Below are 25183 nucleotides of genomic sequence, written 5' to 3'. Positions count from 1 at the left end.
GAAATGGCCCAACTAAAGCCCAATCCATCAAAGCCCGTCAGCCAGCAAGCCCTTCATCGTGCTAGCGTAGCGGGGACGGGGAACCCGTCGAGTATATTTCCCCGCGCGGGGACGGGGATGGGAGAATTTTCTCCCCCGCGAGCGGGGACGGGGACGGGGACGGGAAAAATTTCCCCCAATCAGGATGGGGATGGTTACCCATTCCCCACAGGGAATTTTCCCGTTGACATCCCTACATACACATGCTAACGAGAGAGAACATAGATTTCTGCACAATGTGATTCCCTTGACTCTAACTCCTATGCCGTTCTTCTATATCTTGCCGGACTCCTAATCTTCTATATCTTGAACACTTGATAATTTTGGGAATCGAACTAGTACTAAGACATGCTATCATAAAATTGTATGTCACCCTCGCACTCTCATCCGAGAGAAAGCATAGGCTTTTATAAAAAAAACTTGGTATCCCTAACCCTTATTTAGGTGTAATTTCTTCATCATACATCTCGCCTCTTACATCTACACATGCTAGTGAAATGGCAAGTTCGCCCCCACAAAGGCCAATTATCACAAGTAAATGTATTGAAAATATGACTTGTACAACGGAAATAATTTTTTCTTATTGTATAAGTAATTGTTTAAGTTAAATTTTTTGAAGAGTTAGATGACAACATACTCTACATCGTAGAATTGTTTTAATTTTTTCATAACTATTTCAATATTGTTTCGAATTTTGAGAGCATTGGAATGTCATCTTTTTTTATTTTTAAACATGTCGCCTGTCAGAGTCTAAATCTGTAATTTTTCAAAACTTAGGTATATATTTGCAATTTGTTTATTAAAAAAAATCTAAATGCATCCATATCTTTCTCGTCAAGCGTATTTATGGAGCCCATGCTAATTTTGCAGGCCTCAGCATTTTTCAGCTGACCAGGCCGGGCCGTTTCCAAATTTGCTCGCTCAGGCACGGCCGCACACAAACACTGGGTCCAGGTAAAGAAACCCATGCAGAACACAACGCCGAGCTGGCCGCGTGCGCTCCTCCACCTCCACTAGCCACGCCGACCCCTAAACCACTCGCTCCGCCGCCGCCGCCGATCCCATCCTCCGCCTCCTCCCATGTCCCGCCGCCCCGCTCGCCCTCTCTTGCCGCTGCTCCGCCGTCGCCTCCACCGCTCCAATATCCCTCGGTCCTTCACATCCTTACCCACCCCTCCCGACGCGACCCCCTCCACCTCCTTCCCGTCGCCTCCCTTCCCGCCTCCCCACTTGCCCGCGCCGCCCGATCCCGCTGCGCGCTGGGCGTCGTCCTATTCGCCCACCGCGCCGCCGCTCCCGCCCTTCACGGCGTCCCACCTCCGCGCGGCCGTCTCCTCGCTCGCCGCCTCGCTCACCGCGCTCCCCGGGCCCGACCCAGACCTGGCCCCCGTCCTCCACGCCCACTCCTTCCCCACCCTCCTCGCCGTCTCGCCGCTCGCGTCGCTTGAGCTCCTCTCGCTTCTCCGTCCCAGGCCGCTGCTCGGGCTCGCCGTGTTCTCCTTCCGCCGCGCGCTCTCCCCGTCCCCCACGCTCGGTGAGTTCGCCCTCGCCATCTCGCTCGCGAGCCGCGCGCGCGACCCCGCCGCGGCGGCCGCGCTCTTCGCCGACGCCACCAGCGCCCACTCCCCCGACCAGGCGCTCTACAACGCTCTCATGGCGGCGTACATGCACAACGGCCTCCTCGACAGCTGCCTCGAGGCCTTCCACGCGCTGGAGCGCGATCCGCAGTGTGGGCCGCCCAATGTGGACTCGTACAACATCCTCATCGCTCTCTTCGGTCGCTCACTCCTCGTTGACCACATGGAGGCCACGCTCCGGTCCCTAGATGCTTCTGGGCATCCACGCACAATTGGTACTTATAATGCAATCATCGCCGGGTATCTCACCGCGTGGATGTGGGACAAAATGGAAGCGGTGTTCCAAGAAATGGTGTCAGGCGATGTTGCTCCAGATGCTACTACGCATCTGTTGATGCTAAGAGGATACGCACATGCTGGGATGCTTTATAAAATGGAGCAGGCTTATGAGCGTGCTTGCAAGCATGCTGGAAAGGTTGACATTGTGCATATACGTGCAATGCTATGTGCATACTGCAAGTTTGCACATGTAGATAGGATTCAAAAGATCGAGGAGTTGTTGCAGAAGATGGGTCCTGATGATTACAGGCCATGGCTTAATGTGCTGTTAATTAGGGCTTACGCTCAGGAGGGGATGGTTGACGGGATGGAGCTGCGGATTGCTGAGGCACTGGAACGCAATATCATAGTCACCACAGTGCAGGTGATGCGGTCCATCATATCAAGCTATTTTCAGTGCGATGCAGTTGATAAACTCGCACATTTTGTCCGGCAGGCTGAGGAGGCAGGGTGGAAGCTGTGCCGGAGCTTGTACCACTGCAAAATGGTGATGTATGGGAAGCACCATCGGCTGGAAGAAATGCATGGGGTGTTGGATGAGATGGAATGTTTTAGGTTTGACCGGACAAAGAAGACATTTTGGATCATGCACAAGGCATATATTAGCTGTGGGCGGAGGGCTGAAGCCAATACTATACTTGCCATGATGTGGAAACACGGGTTCGGACTTCCCCGCGGCCTATTTGTTCAATAACCTTTGAGTTAATACTCCATTCCTAATCCACTAACTTTTATTCACCAATTTTATGTACCTTTTTCTTTCATAAATGTATTTTTGTTTCTGTGTTTGTAGCTTTTGATGGTAGCATTGCATTTTAAAGATCTAGACAGTGATGAGACAATGGTATATCTAAATTTTCAACCGGTATTACCATATTAGTGCATTTGCTGTGTAGAAGAAATATTAAGGATCTGTTTAGGGCCTGTTTGGGGAGCTTTTAGCAGCCCCAGCTACTCCATTCAACATTGTGTTAGGTTCTGAAGTACGAGATGTTACCATAAATATTTTTTTGTAATGGTGTCAAGCGCCTATGGTTCTCTAAGCAATCTTTGGTTGAGGGGCTGTATCTTTTTTAGTTGTTCACTAAGAGATTACAACAACAAATGAGTCTTTAAAGTTTCTCTTTGTTGAATAGGATACTTACATTCACTGTTGGATGGTGAATTATATTTATTTATTTTTTAGCTTACTTGGATCACAATTAAAACATACCCTTGACTCTGAAGAGATTGATGCCTGTATCAGTATGATTTATAATCTTACCTCACAATGTCTTTCAGGCCATGTTTATCCCTGTATCGCGCTCTGTAACAGCATAGTCCGTGAACTGAACATAGTTGTTTATAGATGCTTTACTTAGCACATGCAATATTACTGATGCTCCCACAACCGCGTTGATACAAGACGAAGGTTTTTTTTGTTATGCAGACTGTACCCTGGAAAGTTATGTTATATTGAGGCTCATATGGTTCTTTTTCGTGGGAAATATTATGTTCAGTATATCAACACTTAGATGATTCATTTGGTGCATTTAAATTTTTGTATTAGCTGATTCATTTGGTGCATTTAAATTTTTGTATTTCCAGATGTTGAAAATCTGTTGGCACGTAACCTACCCAATATTTCAATAACAAGGCCGTATCTGACATCTTGAGGGCTCTGTGGTTAAAAAAATTATGGTTAGGTCCTATATGTAGTAATGATCAGTGCAAGCGAAGTGATCTCTGCTGTACATATTATCATTAAGGATAGATAGCCTCCTCAACATTAGTATTGTCAACATGAATCTTGTCAACATTATAATCAAACTTAAATTCTTGGAAACATGGTTGAAAATGAATATTAGAGAACTGCCTTTATGTACAAATACAAGGACTCGCAACAAGTGTTTTGTGCAGGCCATCAGACCCCTTTTCTTTTCTTTTTTCCCTTTTTTATTTTGTGGAAAGTGAGTCTTCTTCTCAGATACTGATGTTGGTGATGATTTCTAAATGCACTCACTGCGTGGAGTGAACTTGTGATAACTAAATTGTGTTGTAATTAGTGCCTTATTGGTGATAATGAACTATATGTAATGATATTAGTTTTTTGCATTTAAATCGAAGCTTATATGTTAATTGGCTAACTTAGTGATGATCATACATTTGCAGGATTTTATCTGCCCCACTTGGTGAAAATTTTGCTTTCTGACAAGGTATCTGGTTGCTACATCAGGCTGTTAACGTCATATGTGGTTTCGGTGCCTTTGCTGCTCGAAGAGCAAAAGGACTTGACATGAAACCCTAGAGCTCCAAAATTCCTAAAAGAGTATAGGAGATGGTCTTTGGAATTTATAACCTGAAAGGCGGCTGAAGTTGATCTAAATGAGTAGGCTTTGCGATAGATTTGAAGCTGCGACCTTTGTCGCCCATTCTTGTTCCATACAAGGCAATACAGCTGCTGATGGGGCTTAGGAGTACCCATCTGTGGTGCTTATCAAGAAGATGCATCGATGTGAAAGATGAGGTCTGCCATGCATCTCTGCTTTTTGTTTGAAATCCATCCCAGATGACAATGCAGTCTGAGGCACCTGCTTGCGATGTGTTGCAGTTCCAGCTTAATCAGAGTGGAGGTTCGTCATGGGAATTTTGGCTGAATGTTTATTTGGTTGCACCTGCATCTCTACCCCCCCCCCCCCATGCTATACAATTTGTGAACAGCTTGGAACCTGCAAAGCTTGTTTGGCAGTACATGTTTGAAGGTTCACTGTTGTCAAACAATTAGCGCTTTAATTTGGAGTCTCTACAATGGTGCCAGTTGACCTCTATGTTGGACCAACGGTTAATAGCCTCCAAAGCACTAGTAAACAAGAAAACACTTTGATGGTTTCACAACAATTCTACTGGTCATACAGACAAAAGTTACAGGACCTTGTCTATTGTGTTGAACGAAAGGAACCAAAGATGTAGAGATATCACTACAGATCTGCATATATTTTCATTAGGATCACTATAGTGGTGCCAAGGCACTTCTAGGTTATCTCATTTTCAGGCTAGAAGGCACAATCTACATGTTTCGCTTTCCCACTAATTAGCACTTGCACATGTTTTTAACATGCGCGCAATGATTATTTTTGCCAATCAAACAAGTTGTACTCTGCAGAAATGTAGTTGTCAATCGTGTCATAGTTTTTGGCTTTGTTCAATGTATCGTGGTCTCTTCTTTTGCAGCTCCAAATAATTGTAGGCTTCTGTCATATTGCTTTCAGATTGGAATCCAGGTGTTCCAATTTGTTTGGTCTTCACACTCGTTGTCCTGCCCTGTTGTGACCTGGAATGCATCGGTAAGATATATCATGTTCTTGCTTTCGGAACTTTATCTTTCCTGTAAAAAGAAGTTATATTTTCATTTGTGAAATTACGTGTCCGTCAGTGGATGATGAAACTATCTATCTTTTAAGGTCAGAAGCTGATAGCAAGTGTGTGTTACAGTATTTTGTGATGGATCAGATCCAGTTCAATGTAAGTTATTGAACAATGATTATAGATCTTGCTGGTAGAGTGATCTGATCTGCTTGTGGAATCTGGATAATTGAAACGTTGACAATCAATGGATATAGTTTTGTCTTCATAGAACATTATCAGTTGGTGTTGCCACTAGGCCAAGGTCGAGAATTAGAGTTTAGAAACTGTGTTGTGCTTCATTCATCGTCATTGTCATACATGAGCCATGGCGGCTCATTTCTCTATGTAATATATACTGCTCTATTCTAGTAATATATTGCCCCCTTAAAAAGGAATATAGTTATGAAAAAGAAGGAAAAAGGAACGGGGTGTAGAGTATCATTCGTGTGTTCCACGAATGGTAGGGTGTTCTTTTTCTTGAAGACAACTAGAAAAAAGAAAAAAAAAACTAGGCAAGGTAGGAATTTGGAGCACAACAAGGCTACAATCACCCTAGTATAATATGACACTCTACCCGTAGCGTAATCATCGGATCAGAATGGATAAGAATACAAACATGGCACTCTTGTTTCTTTAGCAGTTTGACTAGCAACATTGTTTGAAAATATTATTGGTAACTACTGGTGGCGGTTGGTTGTGGTCACGCATGAAACTGTAATAGACTTAAAAATAAAAGTCAGCCAAATTTTATTATACTCCCCATCTTAAAATACAAGCTGTATTAGGATTAAATAAGTCAAACTTCATAATTTTTTACCAACAGTTAGTTAAATTATGTACATATTTAGTGTACAAAATATGTATCAATAGATTCTGTAGGGTCGCCATCAGGGACCCCCAACGTGGCTAGGCTCCGCCTGCTTGGGTCCAAAGGTTGCTTGGCTTTGGAGCCCCTTCGAAGCTTATGGGCTCCGGACTCTCTACGAAGCCCCAAGCCTTCAGAGGGTTGGGGATCCTCGGAGGGCACTAACTCCCGGAGGCTTTGGTGAGATAACTGAACCTCCTAGAAAGATCATAAGGAAGGGGGTCCATCAACCATAATCTGTTTGTCATAAAGTGACTGGCATTTAATACCGGTCTAATCGATGGTCGTTTTGACAACCTGCGCAGGGCAGGCGCCGCAATCGGCTATCGATCGCGCGCGTGGCAGCCACTTGACGCAACTATAGTGCCACGATCAAGTCTGAGCAATATTTTATCAGACTGGCCCTAGGTCCCGGTTGTATAGCGACAACTTGTATCTCAATCCCTCCCATAGGGGTATGCATGTATACTTGCCCTTTGTAAGGCATTATAAATACAGACCGTGTGTACACGGTAAAAGGGGACCTTGGCCCCAAAAATCATTCGTGGTGTTTCACTCCTCTCCACTTCTCCAAGCGTGAGCCATCCCTATAGGTTGGCTTTCATCGTACTTTATTCGTTGAAGACATATTTTTCTTCACCAACAGTAGGAGCTGACCATGGAGAGCAAATACGTGTAGAAGCACTAGGAGAGGTAGGATGCCGAAGAAGAAAACCACCAAGGCGGCGGCCTGGGTAGTTGGCTTCACGGCCACACCTGTCCGAAAATCCCCACGGCAACTGTGACCAAGCGCGCGCTACAGCAACGCTAGCCCCACACCTGGGCATAACAAGGGCCCTATGGCCACCGCCGATTCGACTCCGACCTTCGTTGTGGCTGACGCCATGGGGCCCGCCGTTCTAGAGGCCCTTCAGTAGTAGCACAACGAGAACCTGCTATATCCCAAGGGGCCGCAACTGAGACCGCTGCTGTCACGGTCGACCAACAGGTGCACGTGGTGGCCCTTCAGGCTCAACGATGGAAGTACGATGGTTGCCAGCTCCAACCTTGCAAGCAAGCCCTTGGGATCGCCTCCCCCTAGCAACACCACAACTAGCGGGATCAGCACCGCCATCAATACCGATTTGGCCTAGACGCTTGCGTCCAAGGTGGGAGGAGGCACCATGTGAGATACAAGCTGAGTGGCAAAAAGAAATCTTGTCTTACTTAGAGGCACGAGGGTTGCAAAGCAGTGCACTACTTATAAAGCCTGGTGGTGACTCCCATTCTAACTCGGGAGCATGCGGCCACCCAATGCCCTGGGTTTTTGCGCACACGTCTTCTCGCTGGTATTGCTCGAATTAATTTTGGCATGTGCAAGGGTAGTAGGTGCAAGACCCTAGGAGTCAGACAGAAGCGGTTCCTCCGACATAAGCTCACCCTATGACATGGTCCCACAAATCCTGCTGGAGTTAGATGCGCTATCATTATTTCGCGTCATCATATACTTACGACAGAAAAGAGAAGAACATCTCAGCACCAAACAAAATATCTATTGTTGTGGTCCAAAGTCGGAAGACTCGGCCACAGAGAATCGATAGTCACCACAGAGGGGCTCCGGACGGCCTTGCCTACGACGAACATCACTGCCCCTTCGCAGTGACATCGGCTGTCATACCGTCCCCCCCCCCCTTCGGACACCGCCACATGGCTCCAAAAGGCACTGCCTCTGTCAAGCCCTGTCGCAGCCTTCACCGAGGGGGATAATCCGTGAAAGGTACGCCCCACCGCAGCTTCAAGTTCAACACTGTTGTTTACTTTCGACTCTTATATGACGTACTAAGGGCCTTTTTTAGCATGTGCTAAAGAATATCCGTCTGACATAGTCATATATTATGCTGCAATCAGCTATTCACTGGCGATAGTAAACACCAAACCTTAAGTTATATCTTTGTTCAAAATATTCTACACCTCAAAGACATCAGCCTCGGTCGTGTCGAGGTCCAATCCCTTCGCACCTCGAAGGCATCAACCTCGGTCATGTTGAGGTCCAAACCCTCCACACCTCGAAGGCATCAACCTCGATTGCATTGAGATCCAATCCCTTCGCACCTCGAAGGCATCAGCCTCGGTCGCATCGAGGTCCAAACCCTCCGCACCTCGAAGGCATCAACCTCGATCGCATCGAGGTCACATCCCTCCACGCCTCAAAGACATCAGCCTCAGTCGTATCGAGGTCCAATCCCTCCGCACCTCGAAGGCATCAGCCTCGATCATGTCGAGGTCCAAACCCTCCGCACCTCGAAGGCATCAGCCTCAGTCATGTTGAGGTCTAAAACCTCCGCACCTCGAAGGCATTAGCCTCAGTCACGTCGAAATCTAAACCCTCCGCACCTTGAAGGCATCAGCCTCGGTCACGTCGGGGTCCAAACCCTCTCCACCATGAGGACACCATGAGTCGGTCGCGTCGAGGTCTAAACCCTCCGCACCCCAAATGCACCATACCTCAATCGCGTCGAGGTCCAAATCCTCCACACCTGATAGGTACCCTGCCTCGGTCGCGTAGAGATCTACCCTTCGCACCTCGAAGGCATCAAGATCACTAGTACGAGGCTTCATCACTTTAGTCACACGCATGGTTGTTACGGCGGTATGGCGAGGCGCGGCGACCCACCACCTTCACAACTTTACAGCGCCATGGCGCGTGGCGTGGCGACGCCATACACACGTGGCGAATATACACATTATAGTCTAGGATATTAACAAATAACAATGTAAATGTAGCTTAACAGTTATAATCTGCGATATTAGAAAATGTAAATGTAGCACAAAAGGCAAATAACAATGTAAATGTAGCACAAAAGGCAAATAACAATGTAAATGTAGCACAAAAGACATATAACTCTCTCATGTCTCAAAGTTGTACTGTTGTGTCATTGTGTGCTAGTGTGCTTAAGCTACTGTTATGTGTGCTAACTGCTTAGTGTGGTACTTTGCTATGTGTGCTACAGCTTAGAGTATAGCTAATGCTTACTCCCTACTGTTATGTGTGCCTAGTGCAGCAGTGCTTGAGCTGTGTGCTACACTGTTACGGGCCTACTGCTGCGTGTCAATGTGTGCTTGAGCTGTGTGCGTGCTAAGTGCTCAAGTGTGCTACACTGCTACTGCTAGTGTGTGTGCTACTGGCATACTGCTACTCTGCTAGTGTGCGTGTGCTCATAGTGTGATACTGGCCTGCTGGCTGCTAGTATGCGTGAGAGTTGAAACAGAACAAAAAAAAAACACAATAGAAGAGGAGCCGAGGAGCTACTCGATGGAGGGCGGCTGGGGGTGGCCGGCTCGGGAGATGTCAACTCGAGGGTGAGGGCAGCCGACGAGGGAGACACCGAGGGCAAGGCCGACGGAGGGCGAGGGTGGCCGAAGATCCGAGGCGGGGGCGGCGAACACAGCAGGTGCAGGGGCGGGCGGAGATCGACTGTCCCGCCTTCGCCACTGGCGGCTCGGGCTAGGGTTCCTCAGTCCTTGCGGGCTCTCGATGGATGCGGATAGAATGGTGTGGGCGGATTCCTCAATCCTTAACTGGATTACCAGGTAAGTCACCACCAATCTAACCTTCTATTACGCCCGCCACAAAGCCGTCATGTGCCACAGGACGCCATACAGGCGCCACGGGGACGCCGCGGTGAGCTGCCATGTGCCACAGGACGCCATACAGGCGCCACGGGGACGCCGCGGTGAGCTGCCATGTGCCACAGGACGCCATACAGCGCCACGGGGACGCCACGAGGACGCCACAGGGACGCCACGGCGATATGGCGGACGCCATACACGGCGGAGCTGTGGCGTCCCTGTGGCGACAAGCGGATTTCCGCCACGACGACATATCGTCGTTATGGCGACGATATCCCGACGCCATAACAACTATGGTCACACGTAAGACACCTAAAAGTACCCCTAGTCGCACCCTGTGGCCGCTAGCAACCGCAGTATGCGAGGGGGCTGGAAGAGGGGAAGCTTCCAGAGCGTAGGTGCAACGAAGAATAAAAGACAATAAGTGAAGTCAACACACCATGATCTTATTCATATATGGAACATGTCTTACAATCAATCTAGTCCTAAATTATGAGCTAGGCCGCCACGCCTTCCAAAAGTGCCGGAACGCGCGAAGGACCAGCTTCTCCTAGTAGAGCCACCACCCTCGTGACCAGATTAACGTATGGGGCAGCGTTGCGCGGACCCTCGAGCTCAAGAGGTTGAGGCTTCGGCCTGAAGGGGATCCACCTAGAAGGGGTAGGAGTCGAAGGCCGAGAAATCCAACTCCATCAATGGCGACGGGTCCTTCGCTGCCTCCACATTCTCTGCCTTGATCCAAGCCATGATGTTCTCAAGGATGTTCGATGGCACCTTTTCGTCAGGATTCTAAGGGAGAACAAAACACTGAGAGTCACGCGGGCCAACAACCACATAAGCATCCCACCACTCGTTTACCCCTATGAAATCGGAGCTAGCTTTTGAATCTGGAGAGGACGGGTCCTCCAGCTCCTCCTTAACCAAGATGTCAGCGGCCACCTCCGGGTCTACACATCCTTGAGGATCGCGGGATAAAACTAAGCGCTCCTACCTGGGGGACATAGCGTAGGCCTGGGTGATCAGGGTGCGCTAGGCCTTCGCTATATAGCAGCTTGGGCACTAGAGAAGACTCCTTTTGCCACCAGTTGCCGAACCTGTATGCGCAAATCATGCTCAAGGGTTAGCCGCATGGCACACTCCTCCCAGCATAACACACAGATGAATGGATAAACACTAGAGAAACATAGCCCCGTAAAGGATGGCAAACAAGCCAATGTACATGAAGCAGGAGAGCCAAGTTAACATGCTAGGTCTCCGGCCCAATCCGTGCAAAAAAAATGAAGATAAACAAAAAGATAAAGCCCACTTAGAGTTACACCTCCGTCAGCGGATCCTGCGGAGCAGTGTCCAAACGAGGAGCCATCCCAGATGAGTCGATGTCCTACGATGGAGGTGGTGCGCGCGAGGAGACCTTTGAGTGTGAAGCCTGACCTCCTGCGGAAGGGCCCGAGAGAGGAGATCCTCGAGCACTTGACGTTACGCGATTTGCCATAAAGCACAGGGTCGCAGGTCAGGTATGTTTCACTCATACCCTCGATAGAAGCCGTCCAAGGCTGCGCGGATCTCTGCCGATGGCACCTCAGGTCGGACCCCCTAGACCACAAAGTCTAGGGGCGGGTACTCCAACACCTCAAAATGGCTACACCCTTCGTTGTGTAGCAACGCCAACTGAAGCGTCGAGGCCATGAGGACGCTGGAGTTTGCATAGGCCTCGACGGCATTGGCCGTCATCACCACCATGGATGAAAGCCAGCAGAGTGTGTGAGCCAGGATCTCTGAGCCGGAGGTCAAGCATGGGCCCTTTGCCCCGAGATCGCCTAGGGTCTCTCAACGATGTGGGCTGCCTCCGTCGCGTGCTTGACTAGCCGAACTGACAGTAGGCCCGGAGTACTCATTCGGCTTGCCCTCCTCACCTTGCTCGAAGGAGTGGTCCCAGCCTGCCTAAAGGGGCTATCCACAAAGCATCGTGAACTCCTTTGTGAGAACACACATGCTCATCCTTCGGAGGAGCACCACCCTCGAGACAAGATGTGCCTCAAAGGTGTCCACCACCGGGGTCCTGACATAAAGGATATCCCGGTTGGTGGAGCGAAAGGGAGACCTAAAGCCTACGTCATAGTAAAATCACCCCTTCGGCTGCCCAGTGTAGCACCAATCATTGATGACCTTCGTCAGGAACGCATCCTAGTATTCCTACCGCATTTGGAAGTTCACACTACCGAAGCTGAGGACCTTCGTCTCCACGTCCTCTGTCTGGATCTTCAGTTGCTTTCTTGCTTCCTGGATAGTGGCGAAGAGCTTCACTTGTCCCTCGCAGCCCTTCGCCCGCATGACTCATTCAAAGATAGTCAAGTGAGCAATGGCATTGGCAGAAAGCTGGGGGAGCTCCATGTAAAAGTGGCAAATCACCCTTTCAAGGAGCGACACGGCTGGAAAACCGAGGCTAGCATCGAAGAATGTCTCAAAGACCACGGTCTCAAAGACCACGGTCTCAAAGACCACGGTCTCAAGGACCTACGGTGTCGGGGTTGCCTCTTCCCCTGGGATGTGGGCAACAGATCTGGATGGGATTTCCCCCCTTCCTGACCATTCTGTTGAGCTCAGCCTCGATGACCGTTGACTCCCCTAGCATGCGTGTCTGCAGGGGCACTTCTTGCTGGCGCAGCGAAGCTTCACGCTCCGCAACGGTCTGGGCAGCGGTGGAAGGTCCACTGCCGCCATAATTCCCGCCAACCAGCGCACATCGATGGCCCCACCCGCTAGGGGTTCACCGGTGCCGCCGACTACGGCGAAAGCTAGATCCGCCTAAGGGGCGGCGGCTGAGCCCGCCGATGTAGAGACGAGGACCCTGGAGTCCACGCCCTCCCCCCCCCCGGTCGACAATGACTTGGGGGTAACAGCGGTGGGCACCCGAGTGGGTCATGGTGTCCCTAGGATACGACAAGAAGGACTCTCCAGTGATGGAGGCTGAAGGTGCCGAGGTCGGGGAGTGCAAGAGAAAGAACAAGGATGACAGAAAGCAAGGATGCCAGATGAGGTTGCTATTCAGCCAAGACCCCTGCTTTATTGACCCAGGGATTCATGCTGCCCCCTTTGGGTTGCGTGCGCACGTCGTGTCCCGTTCATTCCCCCACGATCATGTGGGATTTGAACCGCTCTCTACGACTGTCCAGTGTTGGGGTGCCATGTGTCCCACTACTGCCTAGCAAGGCCTAACTGTACCACTAACCACAGGTTATAGTTAATTCCCTCCAATGCAGGTGACGTTAAATTATTTGGTCCATCCACTTGCCTAGCCCTTCAAAAAGACTCAAGTCAACTAGAGGACCAAAGGGTCGCCCGGCCATGAAGCCCAAGTCCGTTGGAGGCCCCGCTCCAAAAGAACCATGAGACTGGCTGCTCCACAAACCATCCACACGAGGGGCTATTGTTTGGGGGTCGCCATCAGGGTCCCCCGACATGCCTAGGCTCCGCCTGCCTAGGTTTGAAGGTGGCCTGGCTTCGGAGCCCCTCCGGAGCCTTTAGGCTCCGAACTCCCTACGAAGCCCCAAGCCTTCAGAGGGTTAGGAACCCCTGGAGGGCACTAACTCCCGGAGGCCTTGATGAGGCGATTGAGCCCCCTAGCAAGAGAAGCAGGAAGGGGCCTTTCAACCACCATCTGCTTATCATGAAGTGACTGACGTTAATACCGATATAATCGATGGCCGGTCTAACACCCTATGCAGGGCAGACACCACAATCGATGGCCAGCCACTCGTGTGGCGGCCACTTGACGCCATTATAGTGCCACGGCTAGATGATTTCATCAAAGTAAGTACAAAATTACCTAGGTTTGAGCAATGTTTTAACAGGCTGCCTCTAGGTCCTGGATGTATAGTGTCAACTTGTATCTCAACCTCTCCCATAGGGGTATATATGTACACTTACCCTATATAAGACACTATAAATACAAACCATAGGTACACAGTGAAAAGAGATCTTAGCCTAAAAAATCATTCGTGGCGTTTCGCTCATCTCCACTTATTCTCCAAGCTTGAGTCATCTCTGTGAGTTGGCTCACGCCGTACTTTATTCGTGGAATACATATTTTCCTTCACCAACATATTTGTATTTCACATATATTTTAATAAGATATTGATTTTGTAGAAATTGATAATATATTGTAGAAAAAATTAATTATCAAAGTATATTTTAAAAGACGTTGTCAAATTCTAATACATCGTGTAAAAAAATGGAGGGAGTATTTTATAATATTAAGGTCAAGCGCGCCATAGTTCTATACATGCAGACGAGAGGCCCCGAACACAAGAAAAATGTAAAGCAGCGCAGTTGTATCTTATAGCCATTCTTAAGGCTCGCCGGCCAAGATGCCACGAACTCATGTTGTACCATATTGAAAAAAAGCCACAAATGAAGGCATCAAACATATGGTTAGGGTCAATTGGCGACTGCGGTGCCGTGTTGCGCTATGAAATCTAGTATGTTGCGGAATTATTTACTGATTCCAGTAATACTTCGTTGGAAACGCTACGCTTTTGAAACCGTGTCACGGTTTGTCCTTCGATCACGTAAAACAAACATTTACTCCACTCGTACAATGGGCAATGGCTCCTCTACTAAGAAAGAAAAGACAAGCTGCATTCCTCTGCCCGCAGCGCCTCCCAATGTGTCCTGCTGCATCGCGCACCGCAGCGCTGCCGCTAGCACGATTACCTCGAACGACCCAGACACGTATCCGCGCATCGGCATCCCAGTAATTCCCAACCCTTGCTGGCGCGTACGTAGGCACCGCCCCAGCTTTTTTCCCGCCTGTCGCGCGCTAAGTTGTACTCTACCTCGGCGGCGTCGTACGTGCACATCCGCTTAGGGTCTCCGTGACGACAAGATCGATGATTTACCACTGAAAGTCTGTAAATATTGATCTTTTAATTATAAAACTACTCATATTAATAAAATATAAAATAATCTAAATCAATAACTAATTTTAAATTAGAGTACCAAATAATTAAGGAAAAAAAATGCAAAATCCCCCAAAAATCATTTGGATTTTGATTTTCCCCCTGAAGTTGTTTTATTGTAAAAAAATCCCCCAAAAGTTTTAATTGGTTGAAAAAACCTTCCAAAAATTAAAAAAATCACAAAAAATTCTAAAAAAAACTAGAGACAATTCTAAGAGCTTCTGTGAATTTTTTTTCAGAAATAACATCATTTGCATCATATTTCATGGAGAGAAAGTTTGAAAAAAAAAGTGCAACTCATTTATTAACTCATGTTATTTTAACTTTATCATGTCTACCATTATTTTTCCTACATAAATAATTATTTAAGTAAACTAATAAAAGTGGTTTCATTAAATTTGAGGTGTTATGGATTAGTTATGAATTAATCTATCTGTAATACATTTACTCAATCCTGCACGTTAAAATAACTATTTCAAGATTTTATGTATTTTTAGAAGACAGAGGATCATGTAGGAAGACTAAAAAATTAGTTTCATGATTTTTAGATTAGTAAATAATTAACTATGCATTTAAATCGAATTAATAAATGAGCTGCACGTTTTTCTTTTTTTCAAACTTCCTCTCCATAAAATATGATCCAAAAGATATTATTTTAAAAAATTCACAAAAAGTCTTAGAATTGTCTCTAGTTATTTTTAGATTTTTTTATGATTTTTTTTAAAAAAATAAATTTTAGGGGTGTTTTTACAATAAAACCAAATATTTAGGGTTTTTTTAAAAATAATTTTTAGAGAAAAGTTAAATTCCAAGTGACTTTTAGAGGTTTTGTATTTTTCCCAATAATTAAACGGAAGCCATCTCTTAGAGCATCTCCAACCAAACCCTCATATTTGACCCCCTATTCCTCTTATTTAGGGGCTTTTTATCCAGATTTCATCCCATATTTCTCAACGTGTTCCAACCGACCCCTCATATTTGACCCTCTATATTCGAATCACCTCTATTTTATTAATATCCGGTAACTCTCTCTCCTCTCTCTCCCTTCTCTTCCTCTCTCTCTCCCCTCTGTCCCAATGAGGGGTTGGATGAGGAGCCCCTAAATGTAGGGGTGAGGGAGAAGATTTGAGGGCTCCTCAAATAAAAAGGTCGGATAGAGGGTCGATTGGAGATCAATTTTCATCGTTTTTTTTTAAATATAGGATAGATGTGAGAAGAGGATTTGGTTGGAGATGCTCTTATCTGTATCCGTCGTGGGCCGCTGTTTTGTCACGGCGCACGCAGAAGCAGCAGACGTGTCGCTGGCTGCTGCAGTGCTGCGCCAGCGCGCCAATGACTTCCTCGCCTCCTGGGTGTGGTGGTGGTCCTCGATCGGTTAAGGTCGTCACGCGCGCCCACAGGACGCGAGCGGGCCGGGCGTACGAACGGGGGATTTCTTCTTCCTGTTGGCGTTTGCTTGCTTTGCTTTGCGTGTAGTGTATACTACACCTCGCCGCACATGCTCCGATCGTGACCTCGGATTGATTAGCCGGAAGGGCGAGGGGATCGGGTCGTGCGCACGCGCACTCGCCGATCGGCTCCGACGTGGTCGTCCGCCTTCCTCTTCTTTTTTGCTCCGTACGTTCTGGCTCCGAAGATGTGACGCAACTTGGCCCCGATAATTGTACGTTGGGCTTGGACACTTGCGCGCGCTAGTGTGGTACTCGATCTGTGGTGTCGACTCGAGCACCAGTGGTCATGGATGTGCATCAAGGGCGAGGAACGTACGTGCGTGCTTGGTGCATCATGTTCTTGTAGTTGCCGTGCGTGGTTATTTTGTATGGAACAAGAAAGACCAAGACTATTGGTGTTCTACTTGTTCGTTGCAGAGTGCAACATTATAGTTTTTGTTATGCATCGAAAAAAAAATCGTCAACCGATACCGATCGAGTTTGCTTAATCTTACAGCTAAGCTCAATCGAAGGTAGCACATGTAGTCAAGCACGCTGGGCCGGCCACCGGTACGTACGAGTATCTCAAGACTTTTCCTAGCTCGTTACCAGCTTCAAACCCTAGCTATCCATTTCTTTTTTCCTATGCGGCGTACTGCATCCAATAAGAGTGTGTTAGAGAGTGAGATTGCATGGAATAGGACTATTCGTGTTTTCAGGATCGGATAATTCAAATTTATGTTTAGTTGGGATGATAGGATGAGCTATTTTTTATTTGGTTGGTATGATTAAAGTAAATAATATGAGTCAGTTTTCTATTTGGTTAGTAGGTAAGTGGATAGAATGATCCATTCATATTTATATGTATTTCATGAGCATTTAATATTATTATAAAAACTATTTTTCGAGACACCTATGGTTTATTTATACAGGCGGTTTATGTGACAAATTGCTTGAGTAGTAGGTCGAGACCCCGTGCGATTTTAGGCCGCCATAGGCAATTTCTTATGTTAATCATCTATGAAAATATCTCTATTTCTACATGTAGTTCACATAAAAACTACCTATGAAAATTAATCATTTCTACATACGGTTTCTTATATAAATCACATGTGATAATAGAATTTATTTTCACATGCGGTTCACATAAGAAATTAATTTTCATAAGCAGCCCCTTATGTAAACCACTTGTGATAATATCTCTATAAACAGTCCCTCCCAGTGGGGAGCTCTATTCAGACAAAGCTCACTGTGTCCGAACAGTAGAGCTCAAAAGCGGCCGCAGATTTTAAAAACAAAGTGGGGAAGTTTTGTTTTTGAATTTTATGGAGGGGTCATCTAAGATAAGGGTATCTCATCCCTAGCTAGCATCTTTTTGAAGTTTAGATTTAAATTTAAGACTTAATTAGGGTTTAGATGTTATCTAGAGATGATAATGGTTCTAGCCATTTAGATCCTTGAATTAGCTAAAAATTTGTGACCGATATTGTTTCAATTATGTAGATTCACATGATTCTAACATTATATTTCAAAAATATAGCTGAAATTTGATATTTTTAGTCGTTAGGAGGTTTTATCATGAATAGAAAATTTTGTATATATCTAGATATAGAGGGAGAGAGAGTATTGAACCCATATTGTTTTGAGCCTATTTTCCCATTGTAGATTCAATTGCATAGATATATTATAATCATAACAAGCCCAATTTTCCTCTTTTTTAAAAAAACTCTTTTTATTATGATTTTTTTATTAATTAATTTATGTATCTAATTTTGTGATTGAAGTTAAAGATGGACAGAGCATGGATGTACGATGCATCAAGACATGGACAAATATATATCAAAGGACTCTCTACTTTTATTGAAGCCATAGAGAAGGACCTTTTGACTAAGAAGACAAAGAAAATACATTGTCTATATTCTGACTCAAGAACCAGAAATTGTAGGACAAATCAACCATAATCAAATCACACTTGATCTTGAGTGGTTCAAACACGACGAACAACGTACATGCGAACCAAACAACTACATCGCTGCTGATCAAGTGGATGGTGATGATGAGAGAGTTGAAGACGACACTGATGTTATAATGGATGATGATGTCGATTTCGATCTGGAGGAAATGTTGGGCCACACAGAACCACATGTTTTAAGAGACATGAGGGGTTTAGATAATTTGGAGGCGTTATAGAAGGCATCAAAGGAATTTTTGTATGAGGAATTGAAGGGGTGTGATAAGGAATTTACGGTGCTGCATTCGGTGCTTGAACTTCTAAGGTTAAAGGCTAGCAGTGGATGGTCCGATAAGAGTTTCTCGGATCTATTGAGTCTCTTGTCAAACATACTTTCGAAGCCTAACTCTTTACCCACCACCACTTATTAGGTGAAGAAGATTATCTGCTTGTTGTCATTGGATGTGCAAAAAATACACACGTCTCTGAACCACTGTATCCTCTACCGTAAAGAGTACGAAGCCTTGGATAGATGTCCCATGTGCAATACGAGTCGGTACAAGATGAGTGATGATTCTAAGGACAAAGATGCTTCCACCAACATGAAAAAGAAGAAGAGTAATGCTGGTTGTGGTGAAGAAGACACTTCTTCCAATGCGGAGAAGAAGAGAAGAAGTCCTGCCATGGTGATGTGGTACCTGCCAGTGATCTCCCGCTTGTAGAATTTGTACTCAAACCCTAGGGACTATGAACTGATGCATTGGCATTTCAATAAGCGCAAGAAGGATGGAACTACGCTTCAACACCCTGCTGATGCTAGCCAATGGAGAAAGTTCGATGCCATGTATCCAGATTTCACTAAAGAACCAAAAAATGTAAGATTCACGTTGAGTACCGATGTAATGAATCCTTTCAATGACATGAGCACCTCACATGGCACTTGGCCATCTATAACATTCCTCCATAGCTATGCATGGAACGGAAGTACCTTATGCTGTCCATTCCTATCCAAGAACCGAAACAACCTATCAACGATATAGATGTGTTTCTGGAACTATTGATGGAAGATATGGTAAAACTATGGAACGATAGGGTCCGGGTGTGGGATGAGTTCTGACGATAGTACTTCACGCTGAAAGTCAAGATTTTCGTTATCATCAATGATTATCCCGCCCTTTTTTCCCTATCGGGATAGGTTAAAGGGAAGCAAAGATGTGTATATGCTTGAATGAAACCACATCTATGTACCTTCCGTACTCACAGAAGGCAGGGTACATGTAACACCAACAGTTCTTACTCAAAACTCACACATCTAAAAGCTAGATGAAGCCATATGCCCTTAGGCTCCACCCAAAAGCACGCCACACGAATAGTATGCACTACTCATTCCCGTCACCTACATCGATGGACGTGAAGTAGCCAAACACGAGCTCCTCCTCACCGGTAGAACCTGAAAGAGCAGCATGAGTACGAAGGTACTCACAAGACAGAAGCATGCTCATGACCAAGAGCATGACAATTCGAATTGTTTTTACACCCTGCAGAGGGTACTCCTTTACCTACACAACTCAATTACCATATGGCTCATGTGTCCACACATGCCCATGTAAATGGGTACTCGTGTCAACCTTTCCCAATAAGCCATAACCGTTTGATCATGCGTTGATAGGTGCGGGGGTCATCCAAAACTACTCCTGGAGCAAACTGAGTACCCCTACAAGCCTATTATGCCCACGACACCATCGACTCGTATGCCAAAAGGCCACAACTGTAAAGGTATTCGGCTTATCGTTCCCATATGCAACATGCAGTAAGTGCGGAAAGTGCCAAAACCAACTGCACCGATGAACAGTGCTTAAACGATGCAAGCGGTCTATGGCATCCGGCTCCTCTCCCGAACTATACCGAGGAACTCCTCTGGTGCAAAAGATACCCCTAGCATCGCCCACATCTCGTCTCATTCTCACCTCTTATATAACCCACATCAATTTCATTGTGTTTGTAAACAATAAGGTAGCCCTAAGCTCGTGAACAACGGTTGAACCTTTGCTCGTCTTCTACCGAGGACCTATGCATTGCTAAGCATTTCAGATAATTTGTAAGTTAGACATTAACCATGTGATCAAGGCTACAATAATATGGACAATCAACAACTCAAGGTAGAGATAATGCAAATCAATATAGGTTCTACCCATATAAGCCCGACATCAACTTGCTAACCATGCAAATGTACATAAGTGGTAACTTATCAATTTATACTCCATTCGGTTCAAAAAAAGGTACAATATGCTTAGATACTTGCCTTAATGCTTCGATGGTTGCCTGATACCCTCGGCGCAACACTCACAAAACTCTGTTAGATTAGCGTCGCCTTCACTCGTTTGGACCGTCAGCGTAACGCTCTCTAAACGAATCAAGAATGCATAGCATAAATAATCAAACGATGGAAAATTGTGCATATGATGCATGCTTGGATAACAATAATGCACAGTGTTTTGAAAACATTTGTAAAAGAGCACTAAAAGATTAGGATTTTAAAGTTTGAAACCCCTGACAAAGTAACCTAAGTGCATTCAACCTTGAATGGCTGGCGGTCAGACCGACGTGGAAGTGGCAGTCTGACCGGTAGCCAGCAGAGATTTTTGGCGTCTAGCGAACATATTGGACCAGCCAGTTGTCAATCCGCGAGGTTCTGCGGTCAGACCTACCAACGACGGTCAGACTCCTGACTATGGGTTCGACTGGGGTTTTGATTTTCTTAACCGGCAGTGAGTCGGTGGTCAGACCGCGAGACCGGCCTAGTCAGCGATCAGACCATGAGACCTTGCTGGCATCACCTTTGTGAGGTCACCGACGAAGGCTCCGGCGAAACCTTCGACCACAAAGAGTTCCAAAATACTCTATGAGAGTAGTGGAGTACTTCTAGGTGGTTGGGATAACTTTCACCGAGCCAAACTAGGAAAACTCCATGAATGGGATCTAAGCTAAAGTTGAACTTGGGTCTAAACAAAATGAGGACCGATTCAAGCTCAGGAATGACAGGGAAACGGTAGGGGATGTCTCACCTTAGTGTAGGGAAACTTTCTTGTAGATCAATCCACTCCGAGAAAGCTCCATTTTGGAGATCAAGCTCCAGGGTGACGTATGAGCTTGCGGTTGGACGAACTTTCCTCCAGCGAGGGAGAAGAAGAGAGGAGGTCGAGGAAGCCTCCGGGAAACTCGAGGGATTCCCCTCCGTCGATCTCTGGTTATCGAAGCTGTTGAGGTGATCTCTTCTTCTCTCTCTAGGGCTTGAGTGAGGGAGAGAGTGAGAGAGAAAAAGAAAAAGATAGAGCGAGAGAGAGTATGATCGATCCCCTTAATGGGCCTCTGTGTACTGGCGATCAGACTGTGGGTTGCCCGAGTCATACCGCGGGAGTGGTTTGGTACTGAAAATCTCATTCTTTTTCCCTTTTCTTATTCCTTTTCTTTTCGAATATCTATGGGATTTCTCCTAATTAACCTGTAAGCCATTTTCACTCTCAAATACTCACGTGTATATGGGGGAAATACACGAAGGTTCAACGCATAACTTTTGAATCGCATGTAAACTCAAATTGATAATCAATCGCACAAAACATTATACAATCATTATTAGGCATGCCTAATTACGTAATTAATATTTTGGGATGTGACAAACCTCCCCCCTTAAAAAGAATCTCCACCCAAGATTCAGCAAATGAAGAAGGTGACAGTGATGAAGTGGAAGGGAATCTCCCACAAACGGAAAAGAATTTTGTCGAAATTCATTAATGGAACAAAATGATAGTCATTGGGTCTTCACATGAGCTAGCGATCAGATTGCAGCTAGGCTCGGTCAGACTGTGGCTTGGTTAGATCGTGGGGACGACGATTAGACCAAAATATATACAGAGAGTTTTGGGTTCTAAACGTCTCTGGCGGTTAGATCGGAAGATCAACAGCGGTCAGACCGCCAAGAGTATGTTCTCTCAGTTCGAAAGGTTTCTAAGTGCAATCCTTTGTGAACAACTTTTCATTCAGCATGGTGATGGTTATAGACATGCGAGTTTCTCCAATATGCAAAATTACAACGATATTTTACAAGTTCTCAAAAAGTTTGGGATATTTGGAGTAGATTTTAGCCTCATGATCCTAAGTTGCTTCATCCTTGGTGTGGTTGCTCCATTGGAATTTGATGAATTCAAAAGAGTGCCATCGAGTCTTGTGTTCCGCTTCATCCAAGGTTCAAATTGGTCGCTCGCAATATGAGAGATCCGGTTGCAATTTTTGATTTGTAACTTCAATGACTTCAGTTGGTATTCGAAGATATTTCTTTAGTTGTGAGACATGGAACACATTGTGAATGGCGGAGAGGGATGAAGGCAAGTCCAACTTGTAGGCCATCTCTCCACATCGAGCAATGATTTGGAAAGACCCTACATAGTAAGGTGCCAACTTCCCTCGAACTTGAAAGCATCGAACCCCTTTGAGAGGTGATACCTTGAGATATACAAAGTTCACAATATCAAGCACAAGTTCTCGTTGGTGGTGGTCAACATAGCTCTTTTGTCGAGACTGAGCTGTGAGGAGATACTTGCAAATAGCCCGAGCATGCTCTTCTGCCTCTTTGACCAAATCTGGGCCTAGAAAAGCCCTTTCACTTGATTCATGTCAATTCAACGGTGTTCGGTATCTTCGGCCATAGAGAGCTTCAAATGACGATATTTTAATGCTCAAGTGATAACTGTTGTTGTAGGAGAACTCGACGAATGGCATGTAAATTTCCCACTTCTTCCCATATGTGAGAGCACAAGCTCGCAACATATCTTCTAGAACCTGATTCACCCTCTCGGTTTGATCATCGGTTTGAGGGTGGTAGACGGTACTATGGAAGAGCTCGGTTCCCATAGCTTCATGAAGACTCCTCCAGAAATGTGAGGTAAATTAGTGCTCGATCGGAAATGATCTTCTTCGGAATCCCATAAAGGCAAATAATTCGAGTAAGGTACGACTCCGCATATTGCTTGACCGAATGCATGGTCTTGATAGGAAAAAAATGAGCGGACTTTGTCAACCGATCCACAATGACCTAGATTGAGTCATATCCATGAGAGGCCTTCGGCAATCTAGTAATGAAGTACATTCCGATCTCCTCCCACATCCAGGAGGGAATAGGCAATGGTTGGAGCGTTCCGACCGGCCTAAGTTGCTCGGCATTTACTCTTCGGCAGACATCACACTCAGGAACATATTGAGTGATTTCTCGCTTTATGCAAGTTCACCAGAATCTTGGCTTGAGGTCTTGGTACATCTTGCTACTTTTCAGATGAATGGACAACAACAAATCATGAGCTTCATCCAGAATTTGCTTCCTCAGTGTATCAACCTTCGGAACCACTAGCCTCTTCCCAAACCATAATTCACCCTGATCATCTTTACAAAAACATGTGGTCTTGCCTCACTTCATTTTCTCTCATATTCGTGCCATGCCCTTATCATTCCTTTGAGCTTCTTTGATTTAATCCAGGAGGGTAGATTTGATCTCCAAGTTTGCAAGAAATCCCTCCAGGGCCATTTCGAGTCCAAGTCTGTGAAAATCATCACAAAGTGTGGCATTTCCGAACATGACCATAAGGCAATTGCATCGGGCCTTTTGACTCAGTGCATCAACAACCACATTCGCCTTGCCGGGTTGATAATGGATTTCTAGCTCATAGTCTTTGATTAACTCAAACCATCTTCTCTATCTCATATTCAGATTGTCTTGAGTGAAAATGTATTTAAAACTTTTGTGATCCGTATAGATACGACACAGATTTCTTAGCAGATAATGGTGCTAAATCTTTGGAGCATGCACAACTGCCGTAAGCTCTAAGTCATAAGTTGGGTAGTTCTTCTCATGGCACTTCAACTGGTGTGAGGCATAAGCAACAACTCAGCTTTCTTATATGAGGACACATCCTAGGCCTATGCGGGAAGCATCACAATAGACATCAAAACCCTTGTCCACTTTAGGTTGAGCAAGAATGGGAGCGGTCGTGAGCAATTTCTTCAAAGTTTGGAAAGTTGACTCACATTCACTTGACCACTTGAATACACTTCCTTGCTTTAATAACTCAATCATTGGCTTGGCAATCTTGGAGAAGTTCTCGATGAACCGACGGTAATAACCCGTGAGTCCGAGAAAACTCTGGATGTTAGTGACATTCTTGGGTTGAACCCAATTGAGGACTTCTTGCACTTGGCTTGGATCAACGGCAACATTGTTCTTAGATAAAACATGCCTCAAAAAAGCAACTTTAAGCCAGAACTCACACTTGCTGAACTTGGCCAAGAACAACACAAAGATGCTCATAATGTTCCGTTTCAGTCTTGGAGTATATAAGAATGTCATCGATGAAAACAACGATAAACTTGTCGAGCTCCTCTATAAAGACTATGTTCATCAAGTACATGAAGAATGCCGATGCATTGATAAGGCCGAAGGACATGATGATAAATTCATAAAGCTCATAACGAGTAGAGAAAGTGTAGGGATCGATGACATTCTAAAAGGAGGGGGGTGAAATAGGACACTTAAAACTATTTCGGCTCTAAAAAAACAACACAAGATAAACCTAAATCAATTTCTATCTAAATGTGCTCTAGGTTTATCTAGTATGTCTACTCTACCGATTAAAGCGCTTACAACCTATCTAAGAAGGTAAATTCCAAGTAAGTAAATGCGGAAATATAAATAAGGTACAGAGAGCAAATTCGGAACAAGGATTTTTTTCCCGTGGTATCGATGGCATGAATGGCACCTCTAGTCCACGTTGGAGCTCCACAAAGGATATGCTCCCGGTCGGCACCCGGTCACGGCCTTTGAGCCACCAAGTCACAAAGAAAGGCCTTCACCCGGATGAGCCACCAAGTCACCAAGGCAAAGTCTCACCGCTAACCTCTCTTCCGGTTCCTCACCGCCGTAATCACTTCGGAGCTTGAACCACAAAGGCAAGGGTCTCCATGTCCCCGCACAAATTGCCTTGTCG

The 25183-nt window shown here is 45.8% G+C and overlaps 1 pseudogene; it reads left to right on the top strand.

Annotated features, from left to right (window-relative positions):
• The first annotated feature begins 931 nt into the window (after nucleotides 1-931).
• Nucleotides 932-2585, top strand: LOC133884791 (pentatricopeptide repeat-containing protein At2g30780-like; annotated as a pseudogene).
• The last annotated feature ends 22598 nt before the right edge of the window (nucleotides 2586-25183 follow it).

This window comes from Phragmites australis, chromosome 11 (genome assembly GCF_958298935.1).
Source record: "Phragmites australis chromosome 11, lpPhrAust1.1, whole genome shotgun sequence".
NCBI lineage: Eukaryota > Viridiplantae > Streptophyta > Magnoliopsida > Poales > Poaceae > Phragmites > Phragmites australis.
The sequence above is the reverse complement of the archived record's forward strand: the minus strand, read 5'-3'. Positions and strand labels throughout refer to the sequence as shown.